We start from the raw sequence: 22,940 nt of genomic DNA on the forward strand, positions 1-22,940 counted from the left end.
TGCCTAGGGTATGCGAGAGTGCAGATCGATCGTAGTACAAATACCAAGACGTTGCGCCCGGTCCATAATTCTGGCCTCTTTTAAATGTAGCTTTGTCCAAACGTGGCATAAATTTAAATAGTATTTCTTGTTGATAATTTGGACGATCGGAAGGAATTCGGAGTGCATCACACTTCGGTAATCGAAAAAAAACTGTCAACATAACCTTGATTTTTGACTTGCTTTGACGAAGTCTTTTCGGCTTTGGCTCAATTTTGCCACGATATTCGGACGGCTGACAGCCTGTTTCCGGGTCGTTAGCATAGATCCAAGACTCATCATCAAACTAGTGATTTAACTTTTCTTAGGCTCAAATGATTCTTCAAAATGGGTTTTACTGATCCTTCTGATATTCCAATGATGCCAGTAAGATCTCTGACCAGTAATCGGCGATTATCGAACACTAATTCCTTTTTTTATTGACGTGTTGATCATCAGTTGATGTTGATAACTCTCTTGGACGTGGTTCGTTGTCAACGCGTTCTCGACCCTTTTTGAATAATTTGTACCAATCAAAAATACTTGGTCGCGATAAACAATAATCATCGAAGGCTTTTTCTAACATTCTAAATGTTTCAGCACCAAAAATTTGATTCCGCACACAAAATTTAACGGACCTTCTTCGTTGAATAATTTCACTCTTCGTAAAAATTGCCGAATGCGCTTTATGTGTACTTCAGAAAGAAAAGCGTATATTAATTGATGTGACATTTGGAACAGATGTCACTGACAGTCATACTACTTGTAATCTAGAGAAAAATATTTCGACGAAAAGGGTTTAATTCGACATTTAAATTAAGAAGTCCTATATATAAACATGTACTATATATTTCTAAATGTTTTAAGAATGCACAGTTTGAAAAAAAAAAAGTTAAACATTTTTTGAGTTATACGAGATCTCTAACGACGCTAAAAAAGGTTCTTCCCTGGTGTATTATGATCGGAGTAGAAGGTACGAAAAATGTTGTTTGGAGAAAAACATGTCTAAAGATGAACTGGTGAACCGGATTGCACTGAGCGGCTATCCTTTAAATGGCTATAGCTCAGAAACTATTTGAGCTATCGACTTTAATGTTTAGTATGTTATTTTTAAAAGTATACACTATCTAAATATAAAAAATATCGGGTTTTTTAAATTTTCGCATTAGGTGTGCCCTTTAGGATAATGTTGCTCTGTCAAATGGTTTGGAAGATATTATTGTTATTGTAGACATTTTTATACTCAGTGTAATCGTTTTCTGGAATTTAAACGCGAAACCTGTTTTTAGAGTCGGTGAGGAAAATTTCTCCGTAACGTCTAAACTGATCGTCTTGAAATTATCTCACAACTTAGATATATTTTCCGGTATTGATAGAAACAATATTATTTTTCATACAAAAGGCCTCACTGTCAGTTTTTGAGATCCTTCTGGAGATCGACTTCGGGATTAAGGGAGTCCAACATCTTCACAAATCGCGCGGTTATTGAACTACATAAAATTTTGCAAATGTACATAGTTTTAGTCATTTATTACATTAAAAGTCTCTTCAAACAATAAATTATATAAAAAAGTTTAATGTATTTTTTTTGATATAAGCCATAAGATTCAATGAGATTCTTGCTATAACTGTGAAAAGTCTTAGTCTAAGAACTAAGAGTGCCATCCATCTCTCTTTATTCTGTTTTCAGATCGTTCTTTGAGGGCATTTCAATTTTAATTGCTAGTCTTGATCTTGAACTAGGAGTGATCTGAATTAACCTAACTTCAATGTGTGAAAGTACTACAGACTAATTGAAATTGTGATGCTCTAGATAGGAATCCGTGGGCGGTTTTAATGCCAAATGATCTCGATCTGGTTCACTTATGATCACTGCAAAATTTTGAGGTTATGTATCAAGGTTCAGCATGTCATACCCATTTTACAAAAATTTTACGAGTGCAAGAACTGACAAAAATAACAATAAACGTTCAATTTGGTTACACAGAAGCTGTAATACCTTTCACGCATAAAACAATACTATACCTTTCACACATAAAAAAAAATCTATTCACGGACTTAATATTGATCCATCAATTTATAAGGTAGCCATATGCTTTAGTGGTATGATGGTTGGATGGTTCCGGAAAATAAGCAGCTTTTTGGAAAAAAAGGGATTGTACAAGATTTCAGATCGACATCACAAAAATTGAGGGACTAATTCTGACATCTTCTTCTTGGAGTTACAAACTTCGCGACAAATTTAACATACCCCGTACTGGGTATAAAAATACGTACATTCATTTATACATATTACTTATAGGCATATAACCACTCTATATAGCTACACATTTGCTCCACTTACGCGTACATTTCATTAGCGTCGAAGACATGCGTCTGCTTTTTTCTTTAGCAGTTCACACATCGCATGATCAGTAAAGCGCTCAAGTACCCAACCATTGAACAGCTCAAGCAATGCGGTGCTCTACCGCTCAGCCACTTTGCCACTCAGCCACCCAAAGCAGCCAGTTGGCAGTTGCGAGTTGCGCGTTGCCAGCTGCCATCATTTAACATTTACCAAACGAACTTTCCAATTTCGTTTCAACACCCCAAGTGGAGTGAATGGAGTGTTTAAATATTTCGACAAACAATTCAGCTGCACTGAAGTGTGATAATTAACCCATTTACACTGTGCAACAAAATGCGCGCGCCATTGACTGTGAAAACAAATGTGTGTGTCTGTCTGCTTGCATGTATGCAAGTGTGTGTGTGTGCACTGCTTTGGCGCACTGGAGGCTGGAAATCTGAATACAGATAAATAAAGGCGAAAAAACGAGAGCAAAACAATGGCAGCATTAAATTGTTTTGTTTAAGGCAAACATGCTAACAATTAAGGTCACTTGGCTTGGTCAAAAAGCTGTTGAAAAGGTTTCACCGCTCACCGCCAAGGAACTTTCACAAATCTGTCACAATCCATTTGCGCTCGTGCAGCCTTCATTTAATGGGTGTGTATGTGTGGTGCGCGCATTCGTTGTGACATTCTTAATTGAAATTGAATGGAATGAATGGACAGTGGCAAGGTACACGCGAGTGAGTATGTACTAATATATAATTATATAAATGTAAATAGTTTTAGCACGCCTCAATTATGCTGAGGTATTGTGATAATGAGAAGTGTCTTTGAATTCGGGGAACTGACGCCAAAAAATCGATTAGTAAAATACTCAATGGAAGCTTTGGCGAAATTAAAATATTTTGTAGGAAGTATAAGAGCAAAATCAATGACTTTTATAAAAAAATCAAAACAACAAGGTGTAAACAGTCTATTGGCTAAATTTTTCATAGTCCTGGACGATACATACATTTGTCTATTGTATGTATGTATTATAAAAAAAGGTTAAAATTTAATTTATATCGAAGAGGTACTTTTTCAAGATCACGCGTGAGTCGTGTCAAGCTGCCATCTTTTTTTGTTCAATATTGTTTGGCATTTCATTATGGAAAGGTTTACGCCTGACAAACGGTTACAAATAATAAATAACGTGTTTCGCGAGCTTAGCTGATCAACGTTATCGGCCTACTGAGCGTACTATTCGCAACTCCATCATCCATCTTGAGACCCAGCATACATTATTGGATAATATTCGACCGAATAGTCCACGTCCAGTACGAAGTGAAGAAAGTATAGCAGTCGCTGCTGAGAGTATACACGAAGACCATGGAGAGCCGATTCGGACTGACAAATGGAACGACTTGACGCATTTTACATCGAGATCTTAAATTGAAAGCATAGAAAATACAGCTTGTGCAAAAACTGAAGCCGCTTGACTTACTCAATGAACATCGCATCGCTCTATGGGCTCTTAATAAGCTCCGACGTTTTGGAGCCAAAATATGTTCAGCGATGAGTCCCATTTCTGGCTCAATGGGTATGTAAACAAGCAAAATTGGCACATTTGAGACAAAGAGCAACCTGAAGAGGTTCAAGAGCTGCCATTTCATGAAAAAAACAACGCTTTAGAGTAGTTTGTGGGCCAGTGGAATCATCGTTTTATTTTTCCTCAAAAATGATGCCGATGGGAACATAACCGTCAATGGCGAAGATTAAAGCCAAGGTTTAGCTTGATAAACTTTATTTGGACTTTGCATAATGGAAATCCGCCTTTAAAAAGTGATTTGCTAAGTTTGAACGAGGTGAAAAGAGCAACGAACAAAATCAAATCAGTGGACGCCCAAAAGAGGTTGTTACCGACGAACAGATCAAAAAAATCCCAAAACAATTTCGGATGTCGTAAAATCAAGTTGTTCGAGAAAGCTAAGTCTCTAAAGAAAACAAAGAAACGTATTGGATATATTGTATTGGGAATGAACGCTTTGGGTATGCGAAAGCTCTGTGCAAAGTGGGTGTCGCGAAAACTCACATTGCAGATTCTGAGGAGTGTTTTTAAGCTCCTAAATCATAATAAACCGATTTTTTGCATTCATTTGTGACAATGAATGAAAGATGACTCCATCATTTCACACCGAAATCCAGTCGATAGTCAGCCAAGTGGACTGCTCATGATGAACCGTTCCCAAAAATCGGCTAACAATGTTAAGTATTTTGTGATGTACATGCTAAAATATTCATCGAATATCTTCAAAAATGGAAAACCATTAACTACGGCTACTGCGCTATGTTATTGGAACGTTTGAATGACCAAATCGTGAAAAAGAAAAGTATAAAGAAGAAGAAGAAGGTACGGTTTCACCAAGGCAATGCACCGTATCACATATCAATGAATAGGATGTCAAATATTCAAGAATTGTGCTTCGAGTCCGCATACAACGTATTCTCGAGATCTGACCCCAGAGATTCTGTTTCAGAATTCAAGAAAAAGCTAGCTGGAAAGAAATTTAGCACAACGACGAGATAATTGCAGAAAAGGAAGCTTATTTTGAGCCTTAAGGAAAATTATTAATATTAAAATGGTATTGAAATATTTTTTTTACCGCTATAATTATTGTACTGCACTCGAAGATAACTATTTTGAATAATAAAATCAAATTTTATCAAAAAAAATTCTGTGTTAAGCTACGAACATTTCATTCCTGTTACTTTCAAAAAGTGTTTGATTTCAGGCTCGCGGTATGATGGCAAGAACAAAGGATTTTAGTCATTGAATGCCTAAAGATTGCCATTAGAAAAATCAGATGGAGAAGGACCTAGGTTCGCTTGTAAGCTCCAAGTGGCGCCAAGTAGCGAACAGGAGAAACGACTGGCGCTTTGTTGTTAACTCGGAAATGTGAAGAATGTGGGAGTCGTCAACTTCTGACAACACCTTTATATTGTTTTTTGAGTAGTGTGAGTGATTTTCTTACAATTCGGGTAATATGATTTGAACTAAATCTCTTCTAATAATAATATTCAGTTCGCAGCATGTGGATAGTCATAAATCGTCAAATATTCTGCTCTATGGTGTATGTAAGTATGGACGATGACAACATCTGCTGTGTCGGCGCTACGAGTTTTCGAGAGAAAAGTTCTGTGTACAATTATGGTCCATTGCGCATAGCCACAGTCGATGGAACGATGAGCTGTACGAGATATACGACGACATTGATGTAGTTCAGCGAATTAAAAGAAAAAGCTTTGGTAAAATTGCTGTTAAAATAACAATAACCTCAAGCGCGTTTCGAAAATCTTTATAACAAATGATTCACGATGCTTTTCCATTATATACCTTCCATAATTTATAACCACAACGCAAGCGGTTCTTCAACAACAATGTGGTCGACTCAATTAAAATTAATAAAGCATTGTTGGCGACAGTTTAAAAGTCAAAAGAGTGAACAAAACAGCGCAGCCTGCAACTTGCAACTGATCGGTTGCCTTTGAGGTAGCAACGAAGACGGCAACTTGTGGGTGACATGATGTTGCGCAAATTGGCTTCACGTTCAACGCGGCCACTGATGCTGCGACTACTACAATAACAATAACAAGCGATTTTGTGCGATTGCGCGAAGCAAGACAATTACAGCGACAGCTTGTTGACAGCGTAATGGCGAGCGTGTGATGGCTGCCAGCTGATATGAGACGACGGTAACGAACGCCGCCAGTCAGCGGCTGCAGCTGGAGCTTGCGCCTGGGTTGAGCGCGCGTAGTGAAGAAGCTGCAACCGTACGCTAACGGTAGCTTGCAACAGATTTGTGCTGGCAAGACGCAAGCACACGTGTGCCAGCAGCTGCCGTGGCACGTAGAAAAAAAACAGTTATCGCAAAGAAGGGATTTTATGCCAAAACCACAGCGCTTTCTGGGCTTTCAATGCAACTTTTCTAATGTTGCGCCAGCAAGGGTTGCATGCGGGCGCGTTCAGCGCTTGGCTCTCACGTTGCGCGTTCGCATTGAGGCTATTATATATTTTTTGTATATACATACATATACCTAGATATACTATATACATATCACAGCAGTTTGTCGTCTGCCTTGTTTTATGTCACCATTGTTTTTTATGCTTCGCTTATTGCATGCAAGTTGCAGGGCAAAAATAAAAACAAAAAAGCAGAAAAATAACGTCTGCAATTTATTTGTGCGCGCATTTGCGAAAATTCCCACGTTCCGTTTAGTTGCTGCTCAGCTGCCACACAGCGCGGCGTCTAGCATTTTTGCGTACTTTCCACAGCCAACCGCCCCTCAGCAGGCAATAACACGCCGTTGCACACTTACACACTCACATACGCTCCCTTTCACTTTGGAAAAGTCAATGCCAATGTCCTTTGATCGCGTCTGCCTTGTTGAACTCTTCGCGCTCGGCTGCAGTTGCAAGTCGTTGCCTACTTTGCAGCGCCATACGCGCTGTTGGCCACTCGTCGATCGCCCCGAAGTTGCCACAATTAAGGGTTGTGATTAATGATCGCACATATCAACATTTGTGCTCAGCGTCAGCGCTGTCACCGGCGTCGTCAAATTCTTTCTTGTTGTTGTCGCCTTTGGTGGCGCTGAAATTTCCCTCAATTTTCTTAAACGCTTACGCAACAATCACGCGCACAGCTGTTAATAACACACTCGTTTTCAACTTCTTTATTTCGTATTTTTTCGCTTTTCTTATTGTTGTTGTGGCGGCCGTCTATCGGCATGTCAACTGGGGTAAATATTTGCATTGTTCCGGTGCGTCTCGGCCTTTTGGTGCCACAATTCATCGTTTGTAATTTTATTTTAATAATCGTCATGTGTTGTTGTAGTTATTATAATTGTTGTAGTTACTAGGATTTTTGTTGTTGTTGTTGGCGCTGTCACTATGTCGTCTGTGTGAATGATTTCTTAAGTGCCATTGCCGCCTCTCGAGCTACAAAGTCACACAAATCGTTGCATTGCTGGAGTTCACGAGCTTCGGTGGTTGTGTTCGTGGTGGTGATGAGGTTCGACGGGGTGTATGTAATATGCGAGGCCTTGCGGTTATTAATATTTCCTCCTTATTTTGTATATTTTTTTCATTTAAACTTTTGTATATACATACATATGTAGATTTTATAGTTGATTGCTCTTAATTGAGATTTCGTTTGCGCTCGTACAGCTGGAACCGACTTAGTTACGTTGGACAGAATGCGCGTTGTTGAGATTTAATCAGACGGAAGTGCAATTATGAGTGAACGTCATGAGATTTGAGAAATTCCCACATATTATATTGCAGCGTTTAAGCGAGTGTGTTGTTGTAATATATTAATATGGTCACAAATGTAGAATTAAATATCAGCAATCAATCAGATTTAGTAGGAAGTACCTCTCTCAGCCCCTAGCCGCTGAACGCTATCGAAGCAGATTTTGTTAATTCACAGCTAAATCTTATATTTAAATGTCTTTCACTATCCGCAATCTGTGATCCTTCTGGACGTTCTTATGGTCCATAAGTCGTTAAAATCGAACTAAAGACTTACAGAATTCGATTTTATTGCATGACTTCGAGGCTTATCAAATACCTGAACGAGTCAGGCATCTGATCAAACTGTGTTAAAGTACATTGCTGTAACTAGAATCTCTCTGGATCCCTTGATTCCTTCATTCTCCTTTTAATAATAAATTATCTTACAATACTTCTCTCAGACATTATTTCTAAAAGAACTCTTCTTTAATGTTACAATCCTTACCTTCAAGTTACTGGTTTTATTTTGGAAACAAAAATTGTTCCACTTTTGCGTTTAAGTAACTACAAATATTGCTCCAAAGTTTAAACCATTTTCGAAGGAACATTTTTTACTTATTGAAGTCGTTTTTGGTTTGAGAAAACTTATGCTTTCCTTCCCCATGTCTTATTAAAGAACAGGATTGCTTTGATGAAAGTTCGTTTTGAAAATTATTTCACGAAATTCCAAAACACTCACTGTCCGTTCGCGGATACGTGGTAATCTGCGAGGGCCGAGTTATAGACAACCAGAAGGATCACAGATTGCGGATAGTGAAACACCTTTAAATATAAGATTTAGCTGTGAATTACCGAAAGCAGATTTGGATAGCGTTCAGTGGCTAGGGGGAGAGAGTCTGAGAGAGGTACTTCCCACTAAATCTACGACTCCCAATATGAGTTAATTTCAATATGGTTCTAAACGGCAAGACTGGAAAGTCTCCCGGGAGGGCCGTGTATCAAGAAATCTCGCTGCTCCGGTAGCCTGCAAAAGGACTTGTAGGTGCAGGATATAATGATGAAAAAACTGACGAATTGCCATGTTCACTTCCTTGCGCTTTTTCTAGCCTATGGAATGATACGTTGAACTCATGATTCTCGAGTCCATTCCATGCTGATCATACAATAAAAGATTTATGCTTGCCATGTTACTGAAATATCAAATCCACATCTGGACTGTAGGGCGGTTGCGGAAGCGCTAGGATGCCCGCCTTGTTTTAATAGCTGTTCACAAGAAAGGCTGTGTGAGCCGGGGCGTTGTCTTGGTGTAACTTCAAATCGGCTGCAATGCCATGTCGCACTCGATTGACCCTTCGTTTTAGTCTCTTAAGGACTTCGAAGTAGAACTTAGCGTTGACGGTTTGTCCAGGAAGAACAAATTCATGGTGGACGACGCCTTTGATGTCAAAAAAGACAATGCGCATCGCGAATTTGCTCATTCTTCCGGTCTTCAGCAGCGAACTCTTGCCGGGCCTATAAAAATCCTGTGTGCTTCCGAAACACACTACTTCTTGCTAAAGCAACATCTGCGTAACCGTGCTTGATCATATCAAACGTCTCTGTCGCAGATTTCCCGAGTTTCACACAGCATTTAATCCCGTACCTGTGTTCTAATAAACGCTGTATTTTCGGCTTGCACCACTCACAAAAACACGTCGCGCGAAAATGTTTGTCCTGACTCTCTAGGTGTTCGGAGACAACTGACCAGCCGCTTGTTCGTTAGCTAGGAATGCCTTCTATCGAATCCAGTCGGTGCGCTCACGCTCTGAAGTACAGTCGCGACCGAAGAAAATCAGTCCTATTACTGCTATTACCCTGTATCTATACGGATGGGTCCAAACTAGATTATTGACTGGGATGTGGAGTCTTTTCAGATATATACTCGTACTATGTATATACTCATATAAACAGAGTTTCTCGATGAAGTTGCACATAGAAATCTTTTAGTATTGATGCCTGTCATGAGAGGTACAGGGTGGTTTAGAGAGTAATACATATAGTGGGAAAGTTTTAGTGCCGGTGGTTTCACTGTGAGCATGATAAAGGTCTTGTCGTACTTGCCTGCTGTGAAGACAAACTTGGTAACATACAAACGGCGTAATATCATCTGTACTCATTTAAGGAAGGAACCGCGGTTGGAAAGCTCAAATGGAGGTAAACTAGATATCAGTCGGTATCCGTTTTTTAAAACTGCAAGCAGAAATATATTGTTTGACCATGGATTATCTACCACACTTGTTGGAACTGTATCAACATTGATCATATATTGTAATTATAGCAATTAAGCAGATTGTCAATCTGTGTACATTCGATGATGGTTAGAAATACATACTAACTCGATAGTCCCACGCCAAGCTGACCCCTGGCTGAAATGATAAAAACTTCAACAAACCAAAATTCCCACCATTAACTGCAACGCAGTCTTATTCAAAATATATTTCGAAGCAGACCAATACATCAACGCCAACAAGGCCCTCCGGCTGCAATTGTATAATTAAAAATTAAAATTCAAGATTACAGCGACCACTCAATTGGCAATTTTAACAAAGTAATTGAAAGCGTCGGCTAGCAAAGCCACCAAGTGGCAACAACAGTTACAACAACTGCGATCGGACAGTTCAACTAATTGCCAAATGTTGCCGCATGTCACGTTGCAATAACAAATCTGTCAAATTTTTCAATAATTCAATTTCGCAGCGCAGCGCACACATACAAACACACAGCGCGGCATAACATGGCATGGCACCGCATAGCGCACGGTTGAGCGGGTAAGCGCGCTTGGATTGTAGGTTGGCCGGTTGTCCAACGGTGTCGGGCCGCAGGCGCAACCAAATCAACAGCAAGTAAAACAAACTGACTGCGAAGACAGACACGCACACACACACATACATAAACAATAAAAGACAGTAACCACGAAAGAGTATCGCACTTGAGAATATTTCGGAATGACCAGCGGACTGGCGCACAAGAATAAGGAATAGTTTATTGCATGCGCAATGTGGCTACGCGCATAATCGAACCAATCGATCAAATTGCGGCGACCGAGAGTGTGAGCCCCGCGGCAAACGGCAGATTAACACGCAACGAATTGTAATGTGGCGAGCGGACAAGCAAACGTGCGCGCTGCTAAGCGCTTTATACAGGTGGGTTGACAGGGTGTGGCAGTGGGGACACAGAGCAACATACATCCACTCATATATGTTTGTATGTATATAAGCAAGCGCGCATGTGTGAGTTATTTAAGTGTGTGTGTGTGTATATGGGCGCTTGCGTTGGTAACGCCCGCTGCTGGAATTCAATTACCAAACGATCGATAACGGTACATCGGATCGAATTCACTGACTACGCGCTGGCAGGCGATCGCGCCGCCAACAGTCGCCGGCCGCTGTGCATACGCGCGCTCTCAAAACTATCGCAAATTTAAGCAATCATAAAAACATATTAAATCAATAATAGGAAAGGAGGTTTTCAAGCGGCTGTTTGTCGTTTGCCACGACGCGCGCAGGCCCGCAATCGCATGTGAAACGCACAGGCGGTCACCAGCGGCGCGGCGCAAACGGTTGCATTGGCCTCGTAAGAAATACGCCGATTTTATTGTGCTCAGGCGGGTAATTGCCAAAGCTTCAGTTACAAGCAATCTTAGCACAGTAAGCGTCTTGCTGCCGCGTTCACCGCGTTCGCCTTTGCCCGGCCGTCTGTCCATCGCGCCACTCGCTTGGCGCGCGCGTTGTTGTGGGCGTTTTGTTTGGACTGCGCGTTGTTGTTATTGTTACTCGTATTGTTGCTGTTCTTGTAAGTTTTTTAAGTTTTGTTTTTGTTATTATTGCTTTTGTTGTTGCTGTTTCTATTAATGTTGTTGTTGTTGTATATGTTAAGTCGCGTGAGCTATTTTATTGTTGTCATTGTGGCCGATGATTGCGGCAACTGCCGTCTGTCGGCCGTTGACTGCCGTACACGTTAACAACAAGAAAACCAACAACAACAGGGCCAGCAAACAATAAAACTTATTTATGTCTGTTGCCATTTCGCCGGTAATTTTTGCTTTATTTGACAGTGTTTTGTATAAATTTTCGGTCATTTTGCTTGCAGATTAGATTTTTCATGCGCGCATTAACTTTATTGTTGCCACGTTACTTGTAGCGGCAACAGCTGCTTGTTGTTGTACACTCATATAAATGTAAGCTTATTGTTGTTGTAGATTGTGTATAAAATTTTCGTGATCTTTTTGCGGCGATTTTCTGTGCTTTGGCAATATCTTGCTTTCGTGCTTTTGTTGTTGTTGTTGTGCACACTAGCTCGCGAAAAGGTTTACGACCTGCTAATGTGCAACTGCTGAGCGCCATGAGCCACTGTTGTTGCGCCGGCACTGTGATTTTTCTTCGTTAGTGCTTTGCTTGTTGTTGGCCTTTTTGTTGTGAATTTACGGCCTATTAGTTTCCTGTATGCTTTTTGTTGTTGTTATTGTTGCATGCTTTACATATGTCATGTTTAGGTGACACTAGTATCTACAAAGCTTAAGCCCTCCGTTGGCGATTTATGATATTGGCTGGCTTATGTTAAAAATATATATTTTACGGTTATTTCAACAACATTTTGATATATTTACCTGAGTGGGGCTTTGAAAAGTGTCGAATAATTTGCAAAATCTTTAGTTTATATTTTCTATGGTATGGTGCTGATATTAATGTTATCTGAAATTTATTGCTTACCGGATTCCATCGGAGAAGTTATAAGCGATTCCAAGAAGATATGTCTTTAGGTTGGAAAACTATGCCTATCGTCTTGAAGTAGCACTGACTAAAAAAATTATCGGAGCCACTAGAAAGCCATCAATAATTTTTCTTTTGAAGGAGTCCAGAAGGCAGCACCTGCAACATGACAATCTCCATTCCGCTTCTGCTACCAATACTTTGTTGGTGCTTTAAATATTGTTGAAGCTAGAGAGTCTGTTTTCTTATGAAGTGCTGATCTTAACCCCTGCGACATTGGCTTTTAATTTGTTCTCTGCCGAAATCGTTATATAGTAAATATATCTCATACAAATAACTCCATCGTAGCAATAAGCATTTTTCTAATATTTCCTGTAGGCAACATAACCGTTAAATCATCGTACGAAAGGCATTGAAGAATAATTTTCTTGGTAGAAAGGATTTCACGTTCGACTTTTAAGGCTGAACTGGCTTCGGCGTTAATGCTCATTCTAGGAAATATACTTTTTTATTGAACTTCGAATATGTACTTGCAAACAGAGCGCGTCACATCATCAATACCTTACGGAGCGATTATTTAGACCCTGTAGATGCCAATAGTATAGACCGTTACGCTTCACTTCGATTCATATGACTACGCCTAAGTGATCGAATTGTCAATAGTAGACGAGTGAAATCATAAGATAACGAGCCATCTTGCCTGGCACCTACTTTGTGTAAAATGCTTCGTTGAGGCTCTTTGACAATGTTTGCCATTTGATTGACTTTTGCACAAGAATCTACATTTTCGACAAGTGTAGTATATGGAGAAAACCTAATACTACTCAGTTTCGAAATGATGTTCGCTTGATGACGTTGAATGTTGAAGTAGCAGAGATATTTCAGATAACCCGGATCAAGATCTTACATACCATCTGATAAAATTTTCACAGTGCTAGGAGCAGAGGATCTTAACATCTATTTTGAATCGACCCAACACATTTTGGTTAAGATTTTAGGTATAAAGTGTGTCAATGCTTGAAACGTACGTAAAAGTCCGGAATCTTTTACAAAAACGATGACGAGTACAGGTTGTAATAGAGCTGCTTGATAATTTAGTCAGAAACCCTTCATTTATGAAACGCAATATAGCTGGCGTCGGGCATGACGAGGTGTGGATTTATGAAAGTGACGTAGGCGTTGAAAAAATTAGCCGAAAACCCCAAAATTCCCCGAAGGCCATCTCAGAAGAGAGCTATAACAAGTGTATGGGGAATTGGCCTATTTTGAAGGCAATAATAAAGAGAGTCCAGGTTAAATTTGATTGGATGGCATGATTGGTTGTGATGATGAAATGAATAAGACAATTCTGTTTGGTAGTGCTTCGAAGAGTATATCGAAAGTTGAATCAAAATCTTGAAGAGACTGGAAATACAAGTCAAGCAAATGAATTAAGTCCACAAAAGACTGTAAAACAATTTTGATTCGATAATGAATAAATATAGTTGGGTTATGTTAGATGATTGATCTAGAGAGATCGTGGACTGCTATATGTAGTTCTTTGTGAAGCCATAGAAGCCATAGAAAAAATAACTCCTGCGTTCGAATTTATAAATTAGCAACACGCTTAGTAGTCAATTTGTAAAGGAGTTTCATTTCTATTCCCGCCAGTTCGCTGGGATGTCTGAAAGTATGCGCTCCCAAGTGTTTAAGTCTTTCCACTTTCCATACAGCTTCTGCATATGGCAAGATTCCCAAACTAACATCATGGACGCCAATTGCAATGGCCTGTTAAAACCCCCAAACTTGGGAGAGACTAGCCTTACCGAGCCTACCGAGAATAAAGAGATCACTATATCTCTTGCAATTGATTTTGGGCCGCATGGCTTTTGCGACAGTGCATGTACCGATGGCACATCGCAGCTATCTAGTAGTAAATCACAAGAGGATACAAAAGCTCCGACCTGCTCCCATTCTATCGATAGCGTTTCTGGGGTGCCTTTCCTTGCTAGCTCATAAGATTTACAATTTGCTGTGATTCCACAGTCATACCAGTCTTGGATGCTATTGGTAGCGATGTTAGGCACTCCTCGACCAAGCCTGTACACACTGTTAAGAGTTCAAGGCTATGGATATGGTAGATGAGGAAAGAAATGTCACCATTTGAGTTAACATGTTTCTCTTTAAATTATGTTAAAAGAAAAGTATCCATTTTGTTGATCTGGCTTCAGCTATTCTGTGGATACTTACTTTTCCGGTCTCCATAGAAACGTAATTACAAACGCTATTGACTTATGGTTTAAAGCTTTTTTTATCCTACAAAATTTAATTCCAAGGCGAAGAAGAAATTATTAGTATAATAGTGAACCTAAACTCTATCCCTCTACCTATCAATACAAAGTTGATAGGAAAGGGTGATGAGAACCTCAAAACCATCGAAATTGCTCTTCTTGGACTTTGGGTGCTATACCTTTGCAGCCACAAATGACCAAGTGAGCAAGACTTAGACTTGAGAAGTCTACAACTGCACGCCAACGCACTCAGCATTAAAATTATTATTTTTTTCTTTCGCGCCAACATTCCAAGCGAACAAGTCATCAAACACTACGTCCGCCGTCCAAACAAGGCGGTGTGCTGCAGACCAAGTAAACACAAATCAATTTTTTAATTGATTTCCTATTAAATTGTCAAACGCACCCATTTAACGCGTTTACAACTGCGGAACACACAATCAACGGCTTGAGTCGAAAAAAGGAGAACAAACAAGTAACTCCATGCAAAAATCAGTCAACCAACGATGGACGTTTGTCGCGTGGGTTGGCCAATAAAAACGGCCAACGAGCGCCGCGTGCACCGAGGTGGCAAGCTGGCAGCCAGCCGCTCAACGGTCAGCAAGACGGGCCAATCGGGTCGAACGGGTGCGGATTGGGTGAAACTGAAGCGAATGTCTGCGGCTGTGGAAACCCCCAGCAGTGCGTGATTTTGAACGCACCCACAAACACTGAAAGCGCAAAAACAAAAGAAATAAGCCAAAAAAAAAACAACAAACACACACAAAAAACGCCAATGTTTTTGCTGTTATCCAACAAAGCGAGTGTCTAAATGTTTCTATTATTGTAGCCGATCAGCGCAGGCGCCACAACACAACTTACAGTTAAAGCTATAAAAAGCAGCAACAACAATAGCAACGTGGGTATGCAGTTACAACGGCGGAGATCGTGCTACAGCTGGAGTGTTTGCGCGCAGCGGGAGATTTCAAGCCTTCGAGTTGTTGGCTGCGTACACACCCACCAGCCAACTAACGCGCCAACAACAACAAACTTCATTTGCAAATAGTAGTTGTTGTTGTACGCTCGGACGATTAGGCGGTAAGCCGACAAGGAAGCGATTTTCATAGACAGCCAGCTGGCTGGCTGGGCTAGCAAGCTCGACGCTCCGGCCAATGGGTCGGTTAGGTGGCACACGGCGCAGGCGTTTAAGTCAAAATACTTCGACTTCGTATCGCCGTGATAAAAAATACGCTTAACATCAGTATTTGGTTTAAGCGCTTTTTTGCCATCACAACTAGCCAACTATTCGGTGAGTGAGGTATGTATTTAATTGGTCCATTTTGTACCCGTGTGCGCGAGTTGTACTTGGTAGTTATAATATTGTGGATCTAACGGTATTTAAGGAAGAATTAAGAAACGAAGTGTCGCCGTAATTTTTATTCGGTCAAGGGCTGCCATTTCAAATCTTAAGTTGTTTCGAAAAAATTTTTAGGGCCTTTGAATATGCTAATACAGAGTGATTCAGGGAATGATAGCAGAATGAGAAGATTTTAGTCCTGGTGGTTTCAGAGGCCTCTTAAGACCTAGGTGTGCCGTCGGACATCTACCTACCTACCTACAATAACAAAAACTCCATGATGAACTTAGCTGTTACGCTTTTGATACAGAAACCAAACGAACTCACTCGACCACATCTAGAAGTTTTCGAAGATTTGATCTAACGAACATGTCCAAGAGATTCGATATCGCTTGAATTGATGTTCGCTGCTGGTGGCGTCCTTAGCGATAGCGGTTGAGAGTATTTGCTGGTTTTTCAGAATTTTATTTGAGCAGAAATTTTGATTCAACCGATCTTCTCGAAACCAATCGAGTCAGAACTCCGCAGGAAAAATTGTGACGAAATACAGTTAAACATAATTAACTATTTACGACTCGAACTAGTCGCTCCTTCAGTCTAAAACTTAATATCTTGAAGTTATCGCTTTGGTGAGGTTCCACAACTCCACAACTCCATATCGACCGGATTCACGTTATCGGAATTGTCCCGGTTTATTCCGGACAACTACTGGTAATTCGAAGACCCTAGCTTGTTTGGATCGGCAAGTAGAAGCGGTCTTGTCCACAAAATTAAGGTGAGCTTTTGTTTGTGGTCCTGGCTTCGGAGCCTCATACTGAAGACTTCAAGAAAACATGGAGAAAAACGCGTGAAATTTTCTTAATCTAGACTGTTGTTTTTTCCCCCTCCACTCTATGAATTATTAATAGTAATCTGAATATGGGCAGTTCTGTTTTTGCATGCGGGATGTAGACTCCGGGTTGGTTCGCTGTAATGAACACTCGTATGAGGATCTGATTTCAAACGATCATCAGATCTTTGGTTTCCGGATCAACAGCGATCATTTGAAGGGGAATGGTCTCTAACTACAAACTTTAAGGATTCGAGTCTCGGCGGTTGCTTTTCGATGTGTGGTCAGACCTTGTCCAAAGAATTCATGCACATACAACTGGTTCTTAACTAGTTGCTAGATCTTTCGTAGAGTTTCTCGTATCGAAAAATGGAAACGTTGTAAGTTTGAAGTTTTTTTGAATATCCGATGGGTTTTGGAGAAGCCTCGAAATTATAAATGTTTGACATTATCTGAGAAAGTAACCCTCTTTTGGTTATGAGCCATCTAGCAGTACGCAGCACTTCAACAATCTCCGCTAAGGCATCGTATTTGCCTTAAATCAGTTCCTCAGCTATAAGTTTTTTCTTACCCGAGTACAGCTCCACCTTACTCCCCTCATTTTTTGCTTTACTCTTTCTGCCGCTACACATATTGGCAGACAAATTGGTGCAATCAGTCTTCGTCGCGTTCACAGCTACAATCGCCGTCCACAAAATACGCAGTGCAGCTGTCGCGTTGCCCACTGGGGCGAGTTTTCCACGCTCCAGCTTAGTATTATGCGCAATTTTCGGCATTTTTTCCTTTCGGAGGCTTTTCCAAAGCGGCTTTCATCCATGATTTGCGCTCTCCAGGCATGCAAGCGGAGCCTTTTTTGCCGCTATGAAGCGGTGAGAATTTCTTGCCCAATTAATATCAAATTACGCCTTCGGCGCACATTCGTAACACTACTTCGTAGTTATTATCGTTGCACATGTGTGTGTGTGTGCGATATTATTCGGGCGACTGCAATTGAAATATATGAAAATTGCTGGTAATGTGAATTTTCGCGATAAATTTCCAGCGTTGCTTTTTTGCTTGGCATTTGTTGTTGTTTGCTTTCGGCCTACGATTTTCGCAAATTTTTCACAAAACTGGCCGCGACGTGTATAATTTCCTGTCGTTTTCGATAATTTTGCAGCTGTTTCGTTGGAGGGGTTTCGCTGCGCTTGCGGGGGTGCCATTTTTATCGCCTTCACGTGTGGCAAGGCAGACACTTTGGTGGCGACCACTGCGGCGCTGCCATCGCGTCGGGCGTTTGTTACACTTCTTATGTAAATAGACTTAAATCGTGATTTATTGTTGGAAATAGAATATACACTTTAATCTCACTTAATTTGCCGTTGTTTCTCTTTGTCTCTTTTGAAATACTGTTATGTGCGACAGCTTGATTGCTGTTGGTTAATCAAGAAAGATTAGAAAATAAGTTGCTGAAATATACTTTTTTGGCGGATTATTAATTGAATGCTTGTATTATCTTTATATTTCGCAAATGTTCGGTATTTAAAATATGTTGCGGGTGCTTGACGTTTATTGCAGATATTTTTAAATGAACATAATTTAGTGTATGTTAGTTAAGAAATAAAGTTGTAGTGATTGCTATCATATTACGAAATTGTTTAGAAAAATAAACTATTTTTGTTGACTGTTGGTTTGCGGGCTTCCAAGTCAAACTCGTGCAATAATTGAGGGCGTTCGTCTATTAAAGGATCGAAGGAAGAAAATTTTGTTCAGCGATGAAACTCACTTTTGTTTGAATGGGTACGATAACAAACCAAATTATCACATCTGGAGTGATGATAACCTACAAACTATTTTCATTCACATTTTTAACCTCTATACCCTGAGGAAGTCATTCCTCAATATTGCGGCCATAATGTTACCGTCAATGGGGCACGCTGTAGAGTTATGATTAATGAGTTTAGCGTGACTGAATTAGAAGAACTTTTGGTGAGCGCATTAGCTTGCGTGGTGGGCTTATGGCGTTGCCTTCAAGATCATACGATTCAACACTACTGAACAATGCAGAAGAGGATATTTGGCGCAGTATTGCTAACAACGTAAAACATATCACTAACACTCTTTATGAAAAAATCCAGCAAACGAAATCACGAAATCGATTGCTAATCTAAGTTATATGATTTCCCTCCAGTGGAGTCCTGGGGTACTACAAGTAAATGGTCTTTGCTTTCAAACAAAATTCACCTGATTGGAGTTTAACACCCGACATGGTACTGATAGGATAAAAGCTGAGGAGAATATTGTAAAGTCGCAAAGAAAGATGGTCTTCAGAAGACGGGATACAGAAAAGACAACTTAGCCCCGGAACTCCAAGCACCGCAATCGAAGCCCCATTCTTTATAATTTAGGATTTTATCGGGTAACGGGTGTGGAGGCTGTTGGTTTCTACCTGACCTTGTGCCTTTGAGCCCTCATTGCACCTATCTTATATAAGATGAAAAGTGGATGGTGTCAATATTTTTAGCTTTGGCATACTATAATCAATAATGATGCTAATCATTAAGCTTAATTTCGAAGTTCGAAGACAAATATTTAATTTTTGGGGAGTAACTTCGAAAATGAGAAGAGTTATTTTTTTCAATATGAGCAAATTTCGAAGTCCGAAGACAAATTTTTCGAATAGGTAGATTTTGAAGCTTGAATTCGAAAAAGAGAGAAATGTTTTTTTAGATATGACTTTATTTCGAAATTCGATCACAAATATTTCAATTTTGGAGGCAAACTTCGAAAAATTGAGACATTGTTTTTTTTTACATTGGACATAATTTCGATGTTTCGATTTTGGAGGCTAACTTCGGAAACTGGAGAAAATGCCTTTTTATACGATTTTATTTCGAAGTTCGAAGTCAAATTTTACGAATAGATAGATTTTGGAGATTCGAAGTCAAATATTTCGAATAGATAGATTTTTTTTACACATCACTTAATTTCGAAATACGAAGACAAATAGTTCGTTTTTGGAGGCTGACTTAAAAAAACTATCATATTGGTTTTTTTTACACAAGACTTAATTAAGAAGTTCGACGCAAATTTTGGCGTCTAACTTCGAAAAACTGAGATATTGATTTTTTACAAAATAGTTAATTTCGAAATTTCAAGGTAGATATTTCGATTTTTTAGATAAACTTCGACATCTGGAGAAAGTGTTTTTTATATGACTTAATTTCGAAGTCAAATATTTAAATTTCGCCGGCCAACTTCAAAAAACCGATATATTACTTTTTTATTTATTTTTATTCCTTAATTTCGAAATACTTTAAATTTATTTCAACAATCGTCTTCGCGAGCTTTTATTTAACTGAAATATTGAGAATGTGAGCAAAAGGAAATAAAGGGTGATTTTTTAAGAGCTTGATAATTTTTTTTTAAAAAAAAACGCATAAAATTTGCAAAATCTCATCGGTTCTTTATTTGAAACGTTAGATTGGTTCATGACATTTACTTTTTGAAGATAATTTCATTTAAATGTTGACCGCGGCTGCGTCTTAGGTGGTCCATTCGGAAAGTCCAATTTTGGGCAACTTTTTCGAGCATTTCGGCCGGAATAGCCCGAATTTCTTCGGAAATGTTGTCTTCCAAAGCTGAAATAGTTGCTGGCTTATTTCTGTAGACTTTAGACTTGACGTAGCCCCACAAAAAATAGTCTAAAGGCGTTAAATCGCATGATCTTGGTGGCCAACTTACGGGTCCATTTCTTGAGATGAATTGTTGTCCGAAGTTTTCCCTCAAAATGGCCATAGAATCGCGAGCTGTGTGGCATGTAGCGCCATCTTGTTGAAACCACATGTCAACCAAGTTCAGTTCTTCCATTTTTGGCAACAAAAAGTTTGTTAGCATCGAACGATAGCGATCGCCATTCACCGTAACGTTGCGTCCAACAGCATCTTTGAAAAAATACGGTCCAATGATTCCACCAGCGTACAAACCACACCAAACAGTGCATTTTTCGGGATGCATGGGCAGTTCTTGAACGGCTTCTGGTTGCTCTTCACCCCAAATGCGGCAATTTTGCTTATTTACGTAGCCATTCAACCAGAAATGAGCCTCATCGCTGAACAAAATTTGTCGATAAAAACTTTGTCGAACCGAACACTGATTTTGGTAATAAAATTCAATGATTTGCAAGCGTTGCTCGTTAGTAAGTCTATTCATGATGAAATGTCAAAGCATACTGAGCATCTTTCTCTTTGACACCATGTCTGAAATCCCACGTGATCTGTCAAATACTAATGCATGAAAATCCTAACCTCAAAAAAATCACCCGTTATTTTCGTTCGAAGTTCGTGTCTTAAGTCTTTAGTATTGATTAAAGAGAAACAATACTAAACACTTAGTATTGGTGGCACTAGGCACTAGGTGAATGTGGTTGAAATTTTTGGTATGGTTTGGCACTTTAGCAATTAAGATCAATAGTATTTTATTTTGGAAAATGTGCTCTACAGTGACCACTTGTTGAATTTTTCTGTCAGTAAGAATAAATGCAGCTTTTTTACATATTCGTATATTTGTGCTTGAATCGATATTTTCATATAAAACTCAACAGATTTTCATAAACGCCACTCCTTTTGGAAATAAGCTTTGACAACCGACAGCTGTTATACTGAGGGTATGTAACGATATATAAATATATATGTATATTATATATTGTAAGTATGTATATGCATTTGTGTATGTAACTGCTCACCCACAACAAAATGCAGCTGACAAAAGTCTTGTGCGCTAGCAGCACGCTTAAAACATGACAAACGCTTAGCAATGACTAACGTCAACAAAGCGAATAAATAACGGAATAAAATTTGCAGAAATAAACGAAAAAATTATTAAAAAAATTCAAAAAGTCGGAAATTAAATATAGTTAATACCGAAAATCAATAAAGAAAATTTTTTGTCAAAAACTCACTGAGTTTGTTGTTGGATATTGGCTGCGCAGAGACATTTTACGCCATATTTGTGTGTATGTACATATGTAAGTGCGCTTGTCATAGGAAAATGGCATTGTAAAAATTGCAGCAACATGCCACTGCAACAAAGTAGTCATATACATATATGTATTTATGTATATATATGCATATATACAATGTTTTTGTATGCTTCTATGTGTATGTAGCTATGTATGTGCCGCCAAAATTAACGGTCAGTAGCTAATGGCTTGACAACTAAGTAGTGGCAATGCGTTGCAGCCGCTGACGCACAAGTGTGTGACTTGCATTCAATTACCGTTAGTGCGAATACAAACAACAACAATAAAAAAGAAGAAAATTTGTTAATTTTGGTTGCACAGAAGCTCTTATACCCTTCACAGCTGCGTTTTTTAGTATACTATTGGCAGCTATATGCTATAGTAGTTCGATTTGAATAAAATATTCAGAGATTGTAGCTTAGGCTTCGATACTAATTTACTTGAAATTTGGCATTGATATCTCTTTAAATAAAAAAGTTTTCCATACAAGGACTTGACTTTGATCGTTCAGTTTGTATGACAGCTATATGCTAAAGTATACCGATCTAAAGAATTTCTTTGTAGATTGTAGCTTTGTCTTGGATAATAATCTAAGCCAAATTTGGTGAAGATATTTTGTCAAATGAAAAAGTTTTTCATACAAGGACTTGACTTTTCTTGATCAGTTTGTATGGCAGCTTTATGCTATAGTGATCCGATATCAGCGGTTCAAACAGATATGCAGCTTTTTAGAGTGAAAAGGACATGTGCAAAATTTTATAACGATATCTCGAAAACTGGGGCATATACGGGTACTAGATATACAGGTAGATGACCGATGGACGTGTGACTCAGCTCGTTACACTGATCATTTATGTATGTACATATAAATGTATGTATATACATTTGTAGGATCTCCGACAAACTTATTGTTGTTACAAACTTCTTTGTAAACTTCATATACCCTGTCAAGGGTATAGTTCAGGTCATAGTAATATAATGCACCACACTCTGGTTATTTGTGTTGTTGTTGTTGCCGCAAATTACAAAGTAAGCAATAACAATAATAAATACCGCAATAAACTAGCGAGTTTTGACCAACACAAGTGGCGTCAATGGCACAAACTTCAAATAGTTGTTGCTGGCTGAGTACTATGGAAGTT

General features: G+C 39.3%; 1 protein-coding gene across 1 annotated transcript in view; it reads left to right on the plus strand.

The window, feature by feature from the left end:
• Positions 1-22,940, plus strand: part of LOC105224421 (putative uncharacterized protein DDB_G0271606) — a 632,600-nt gene that overhangs the window by 92,344 nt on the left and 517,316 nt on the right. The gene's annotated exons all lie outside the window — the stretch shown is intronic.

The sequence above is a fragment of the Bactrocera dorsalis genome, chromosome 5 (assembly GCF_023373825.1).
Source record: "Bactrocera dorsalis isolate Fly_Bdor chromosome 5, ASM2337382v1, whole genome shotgun sequence".
NCBI lineage: Eukaryota > Metazoa > Arthropoda > Insecta > Diptera > Tephritidae > Bactrocera > Bactrocera dorsalis.